Source organism: Oncorhynchus masou, unplaced genomic scaffold, assembly GCF_036934945.1.
Source record: "Oncorhynchus masou masou isolate Uvic2021 unplaced genomic scaffold, UVic_Omas_1.1 unplaced_scaffold_2221, whole genome shotgun sequence".
Classification (NCBI taxonomy): domain Eukaryota; kingdom Metazoa; phylum Chordata; class Actinopteri; order Salmoniformes; family Salmonidae; genus Oncorhynchus; species Oncorhynchus masou.
The window spans coordinates 68,757-78,698 of NW_027008695.1; positions in this window are offsets into that span (position 1 = coordinate 68,757).

Genomic DNA, 9,942 nt, shown 5'->3' on the forward strand with positions numbered 1-9,942 from the left:
ATATAGATGTTATACACATGTTATATACATGTTATATAGATGTTATATACATGTTATATAGATGTTATATAGATGTTAAATAGATGTTAAATAGATGTTATATAGATGTTATATAGATGTTAAATATATGTTAAATAGATGTTATATAGATGTTATATAGATGTTATATAGATTTTATGTAGATATTATATAGATGTTATGTAGATATTACATAGATGTTATATAGATGTTATATAGATGTTATATAGATATTATATAGATGTTATATAGATGTTATATAGATGTTATATATATATTATATAGATTTTATGTAGATATTATATAGATGTTATGTAGATATTACATAGATATTATATAGATGTTATATAGATATTATATAGATGTTATATAGATGTTATATACATATTATATAGATGTTATATACATATTATATAGATGTTATATAGATGTTATATAGATGTTATATAGATGTTATATAGATATTATATAGATATTATGTAGATATTACATAGATATTACATAGATGTTATATAGATATTATATACATGTTATATAGATGTTATATAGATGTTATATAGATATTTATAGATGTTATATAGATGTTATATAGATATTATATAGATGTTATATAGATATTATAAAGATGTTATATAGGTATTATATAGATATTATATAGATATTATATAGATATTATATAGATACTATAAAGATGTTATATAGATATTATATAGATATTATATAGATGTTATATAGATGTTATATAGATATTATATAGATATTATATAGATGTTATATAGATATTATATAGACGTTATATAGATATTATATAGATATTATATAGATATTATATACATGTTATATAGATGTTATATATATATATATTATATATGTTATATAGATATTATATAGATGTTATATAGAAGTTATATAGATGTTATATAGATGTTATATAGATGTTATATAGATGTTATGTAGATATTACATAGATGTTATGTAGATATTAAATAGATGTTATATAGATGTTATATAGATATTATATAGATATTATATAGATGTTATGTAGATATTACATAGATGTTATATAGATATTATATAGATGTTATATAGATGTTATATACATGTTATATAGATGTTATATAGATGTTATATAGATGTTATATAGATGTTATATAGATGTTATAAAGATGTTATAAAGATATTATATAGATGTTATATAGATGTTATATAGATATTAAATAGATGTTATATAGATATTAAATAGATGTTATATAGATGTTATATAGATATTATATAGATATTATATAGATGTTATATAGATATATAGATTTTATGTAGACATTATGTAGATGTTATGTAGATATTACATAGATATTATATAGATGTTATATAGATATTATATAGATGTTATATAGATGTTATATAGATGTTATATAGATGTTATATACATGTTATATAGATGTTATATAGATGTTATATAGATGTTATATAGATGTTATATAGATGTTATATAGATATTATATAGATATTATGTAGATATTACGTAGATATTATATAGATGTTATATAGATGTTATATATATGTTATATAGATATTATACACATGTTATATACATGTTATATAGATGTTATATACATGTTATATAGATGTTATATAGATTTTATATAGATGTTATATAGATGTTATGTAGATATTACATAGATGTTATGTAGATATTAAATAGATGTTATATAGATGTTATATAGATATTATATAGATATTATATAGATGTTATGTAGATATTACATAGATGTTATATAGATATTATATAGATGTTATATAGATGTTATATACATGTTATATAGATGTTATATAGATGTTATATAGATGTTATATAGATGTTATATAGATGTTATAAAGATGTTATAAAGATGTTATAAAGATATTATATAGATGTTATATAGATGTTATATAGATATTAAATAGATGTTATATAGATATTATATAGATGTTATATAGATGTTATATAGATGTTATATAGATGTTATATAGATATATAGATTTTATGTAGATATTATGTAGATGTTATGTAGATATTACATAGATATTATATAGATGTTATATAGATATTATATAGATGTTATATAGATGTTATATACATATTATATACATGTTATATAGATGTTATATAGATGTTATATAGATGTTATATAGATGTTATATAGATATTATATAGATATTATGTAGATATTACGTAGATATTATATAGATGTTATATAGATGTTATATAGATGTTATATTGATGTTATATAGATGTTATACACATGTTATATACATGTTATATAGATGTTATATACATGTTATATACATGTTATATAGATGTTATATAGATGTTATATAGATGTTAAATAGATGTTATATAGATGTTATATAGATGTTAAATAGATGTTAAATAGATGTTAAATAGATGTTATATAGATGTTATATAGATGTTATATAGATGTTATATAGATGTTATGTAGATGTTATATAGATTTTATGTAGATATTATATAGATGTTATGTAGATATTACATAGATGTTATATAGATGTTATATAGATATTATATAGATGTTATATAGATGTTATATAGATATTATATAGATGTTATATATATTATATAGATTTTATGTAGATATTATATAGATGTTATGTAGATATTACATAGATGTTATATAGATGTTATATAGATATTATATAGATGTTATATAGATGTTATATACATATTATATAGATGTTATATAGATGTTATATAGATGTTATATAGATGTTATATAGATATTATATAGATATTATGTAGATATTACATAGATATTACATAGATGTTATATAGATATTATATACATGTTATATAGATGTTATATAGATGTTATATAGATGTTATATAGATATTATATAGATGTTATATAGATATTATAAAGATGTTATATAGGTATTATATAGATATTATATAGATATTATATAGATATTATATAGATACTATAAAGATGTTATATAGATATTATATAGATATTATATAGATGTTATATAGATATTATATAGATATGATATAGATATTATATAGATGTTATATAGATATTATATAGACGTTATATAGATATTATATAGATATTATATACATGTTATATAGATGTTATATATATATATATTATATATGTTATATAGATATTATATAGATGTTATATAGATGTCATATAGATGTTATATAGATGTCATATAGATGTTATATAGATGTTATATAGATGTTATATAGATATTATATAGATGTTATATAGATGTTATATAGATGTTATATAGATGTTATATAGATGTTATATAGATGTTATATAGATTTTATATAGATGTTATATAGATGTTATGTAGATATTATAGATGTTAGAGATATTAAATAGATGTTATATAGATGTTATATAGATATTATATAGATATTATATAGATGTTATAGATATTAGATGTTATATAGATATTATATAGATGTTATATAGATGTTATATACATGTTATATAGATGTTATATAGATGTTATATAGATATATAGATGTTATAGATGTTATATAGATATATAGATGTTATATGTTATAAAGATGTTATAAAGATATTATATAGATGTTATATAGATGTTATATAGATGTTATATAGATATTATATAGATATTATGTAGATATTACGTAGATATTATATAGATGTTATATAGATGTTATATATATGTTATATAGATATTATATAGATGTTATATAGATGTTATATACATGTTATATAGATGTTATATAGATGTTATATAGATTTTATATAGATGTTATATAGATGTTATGTAGATATTACATAGATGTTATGTAGATATTAAATAGATGTTATATAGATGTTATATAGATATTATATAGATATTATATAGATGTTATGTAGATATTACATAGATGTTATATAGATATTATATAGATGTTATATAGATGTTATATACATGTTATATAGATGTTATATAGATGTTATATAGATGTTATATAGATGTTATATAGATGTTATATAGATGTTATAAAGATGTTATAAAGATATTATATAGATGTTATATATATATAGATATTAAATAGATGTTATATAGATATTATATAGATGTTATATAGATGTTATATAGATGTTATATAGATGTTATATAGATGTTATATAGATATATAGATTTTATGTAGATATTATGTAGATGTTATGTAGATATTACATAGATATTATATAGATGTTATATAGATATTATATAGATGTTATATAGATGTTATATACATATTATATACATGTTATATAGATGTTATATAGATGTTATATAGATGTTATATAGATGTTATGTTATATAGATATTATGAGATATTACGTTATTATATAGATGTTATATAGATGTTATATAGATGTTATATTGATGTTATATAGATGTTATACACATGTTATATACATGTTATATAGATGTTATATACATGTTATATACATGTTATATAGATGATTATATAGATGTTATATAGATGTTAAATAGATGTTAAATAGATGTTATATAGATGTTATATAGATGTTAAATAGATGTTAAATAGATGTTATATAGATGTTATATAGATGTTATATAGATGTTATATAGATGTTATATAGATGTTATGTAGATGTTATATAGATTTTATGATATTATATAGATGTTATGTAGATATTACATAGATGTTATATAGATGTTATATAGATATTATATAGATGTTATATAGATGTTATATAGATATTATATAGATGTTATATATATTATATAGATTTTATGTAGATATTATATAGATGTTATGTAGATATTACATAGATGTTATATAGATGTTATATAGATATTATATAGATGTTATATAGATGTTATATACATATTATATAGATGTTATATAGATGTTATATAGATGTTATATAGATGTTATATATAGATATTATATAGATATTATGTAGATATTACATAGATATTACATAGATGTTATATAGATATTATATACATGTTATATAGATGTTATATAGATGTTATATAGATATATAGATATTATATAGATGTTATATAGATATTATAAAGATATTATATAGGTATTATATAGATATTATATAGATATTATATAGATATTATATAGATACTATAAAGATGTTATATAGATATTATATAGATATTATATAGATGTTATATAGATATTATATAGATATGATATAGATATTATATAGATGTTATATAGATATTATATAGATTATATAGATATTATATAGATATTATATACATGTTATATAGATGTTATATATATATATATTATATATGTTATATAGATATTATATAGATGTTATATAGATGTCATATAGATGTTATATAGATGTCATATAGATGTTATATAGATGTTATATAGATGTTATATAGATGTTATATAGATGTTATATAGATGTTATATAGATGTTATATAGATGTTATATAGATTTTATATAGATGTTATATAGATGTTATGTAGATATTACATAGATGTTATGTAGATATTAAATAGATGTTATATAGATGTTATATAGATATTATATAGATATTATATAGATGTTATGTAGATATTACATAGATGTTATATAGATATTATATAGATGTTATATAGATGTTATATAGATATTATATAGATGTTATATAGATGTTATATAGATGTTATATAGATGTTATATAGATGTTGTATAGATGTTATATAGATATTAAATAGATGTTATATAGATATTATATAGATGTTATATAGATGTTATATAGATGTTATATAGATATTATATAGATGTTATATAGATATATAGATTTTATGTAGATATTATATTGATGTTATGTAGATATTACATAGATATTATATAGATGTTATATAGATATTATATAGATGTTATATAGATGTTATATAGATGTTATATACATATTATATACATGTTATATAGATGTTATATAGATGTTATATAGATGTTATATAGATATTATATAGATATTACGTAGATATTATATAGATGTTATATAGATGTTATATAGATGTTATACACATGTTATATACATGTTATATAGATGTTATATACATGTTATATAGATGTTATATAGATGTTATATAGATGTTATATAGATTTTAAATAGATGTTAAATAGATGTTATATAGATGTTATATAGATGTTAAATAGATGTTAAATAGATGTTATATAGATGTTATATAGATGTTATATAGATGTTATATAGATGTTATATAGATGTTATGTAGATTTTATGTAGATATTATATAGATGTTATGTAGATATTACATAGATGTTATATAGATGTTATATAGATATTATATAGATGTTATATATATATTATATAGATTTTATGTAGATATTATATAGATGTTATGTAGATATTACATAGATATTATATAGATGTTATATAGATATTATATAGATGTTATATAGATGTTATATACATATTATATAGATGTTATATAGATGTTATATAGATGTTATATAGATGTTATATAGATATTATATAGATATTATGTAGATATTACATAGATATTACATAGATGTTATATAGATATTATATACATGTTATATAGATGTTATATAGATGTTATATAGATATTTATAGATGTTATATAGATGTTATATAGATATTATATAGATGTTATATAGATATTATAAAGATGTTATATAGGTATTATATAGATATTATATAGATATTATATAGATATTATATAGATATTATATAGATACTATAAAGATGTTATATAGATATTATATAGATATTATATAGATGTTATATAGATATTATATAGATATTATATAGATATTATATAGATATTATATAGATGTTATATAGATATTATATAGACGTTATATAGATATTATATAGATATTATATAGATATTATATACATGTTATATAGATGTTATATATATATATATTATATATGTTATATAGATATTATATAGATGTTATATAGATGTCATATAGATGTTATATAGATGTTATATAGATGTTATATAGATGTTATATAGATATTATATAGATGTTATATAGATGTTATATAGATATTATATACATGTTATATAGATGTTATATAGATGTTATATAGATGTTATATAGATATATAGATTTTATGTAGATATTATGTAGATGTTATGTAGATATTACATAGATATTATATAGATGTTATATAGATATTATATAGATGTTATATAGATGTTATATACATATTATATACATGTTATATAGATGTTATATAGATGTTATATAGATGTTATATAGATATTATATAGATATTATGTAGATATTACGTAGATATTATATAGATGTTATATAGATGTTATATAGATGTTATACACATGTTATATACATGTTATATAGATGTTATATACATGTTATATACATGTTATATACATGTTATATAGATGTTATATAGATGTTATATAGATGTTAAATAGATGTTAAATAGATGTTATATAGATGTTATATAGATGTTAAATAGATGTTAAATAGATGTTAAATAGATGTTATATAGATGTTATATAGATGTTATATAGATGTTATATAGATGTTATGTAGATGTTATATAGATTTTATGTAGATATTATATAGATGTTATGTAGATATTACATAGATGTTATATAGATGTTATATAGATATTATATAGATGTTATATAGATGTTATATAGATATTATATAGATGTTATATATATTATATAGATTTTATGTAGATATTATATAGATGTTATGTAGATATTACATAGATGTTATATAGATGTTATATAGATATTATATAGATGTTATATAGATGTTATATACATATTATATAGATGTTATATAGATGTTATATAGATGTTATATAGATGTTATATAGATATTATATAGATATTATGTAGATATTACATAGATATTACATAGATGTTATATAGATATTATATACATGTTATATAGATGTTATATAGATGTTATATAGATGTTATATAGATATTATATAGATGTTATATAGATATTATAAAGATGTTATATAGGTATTATATAGATATTATATAGATATTATATAGATATTATATAGATACTATAAAGATGTTATATAGATATTATATAGATATTATATAGATGTTATATAGATATTATATAGATATGATATAGATATTATATAGATGTTATATAGATATTATATAGACGTTATATAGATATTATATAGATATTATATACATGTTATATAGATGTTATATATATATATATTATATATGTTATATAGATATTATATAGATGTTATATAGATGTCATATAGATGTTATATAGATGTCATATAGATGTTATATAGATGTTATATAGATGTTATATAGATGTTATATAGATGTTATATAGATGTTATATAGATGTTATATAGATGTTATATAGATTTTATATAGATGTTATATAGATGTTATGTAGATATTACATAGATGTTATGTAGATATTAAATAGATGTTATATAGATGTTATATAGATATTATATAGATATTATATAGATGTTATGTAGATATTACATAGATGTTATATAGATATTATATAGATGTTATATAGATGTTATATAGATATTATATAGATGTTATATAGATGTTATATAGATGTTATATAGATGTTATATAGATGTTGTATAGATGTTATATAGATATTAAATAGATGTTATATAGATATTATATAGATGTTATATAGATGTTATATAGATGTTATATAGATATTATATAGATGTTATATAGATATAGATTTTATGTAGATATTATATTGATGTTATGTAGATATTACATAGATATTATATAGATGTTATATAGATATTATATAGATGTTATATAGATGTTATATAGATGTTATATACATATTATATACATGTTATATAGATGTTATATAGATGTTATATAGATGTTATATAGATATTATATAGATATTACGTAGATATTATATAGATGTTATATAGATGTTATATAGATGTTATATAGATGTTATACACATGTTATATACATGTTATATAGATGTTATATACATGTTATATAGATGTTATATAGATGTTATATAGATGTTATATAGATTTTAAATAGATGTTAAATAGATGTTATATAGATGTTATATAGATGTTAAATAGATGTTAAATAGATGTTATATAGATGTTATATAGATGTTATATAGATGTTATATAGATGTTATATAGATGTTATGTAGATTTTATGTAGATATTATATAGATGTTATGTAGATATTACATAGATGTTATATAGATGTTATATAGATATTATATAGATGTTATATATATATTATATAGATTTTATGTAGATATTATATAGATGTTATGTAGATATTACATAGATATTATATAGATGTTATATAGATATTATATAGATGTTATATAGATGTTATATACATATTATATAGATGTTATATATATGTTTATATAGATGTTATATAGATGTTATATAGATATTATATAGATATTATGTAGATATTACATAGATATTACATAGATGTTATATAGATATTATATACATGTTATATAGATGTTATATAGATGTTATATAGATATTTATAGATGTTATATAGATGTGTTATATAGATATTATATAGATGTTATATAGATATTATAAAGATATTATATAAAATATTATATAGATATTATATAGATATTATATAGATATTATATATAGATATTATATAGATATTATAAAGATGTTATATAGATATTATATAGATATTATATAGATGTTATATAGATATTATATAGATATTATATAGATATTATATAGACGTTATATAGATATTATATAGATATTATATAGATTATATAGACGTTATATATGTTATATATATATATTATATTATATAGATATTATATATATATATAGATGTTATATAGATGTTATATATTATATATGTTATATAGATATTATATAGATGTTATATAGATGTCATAT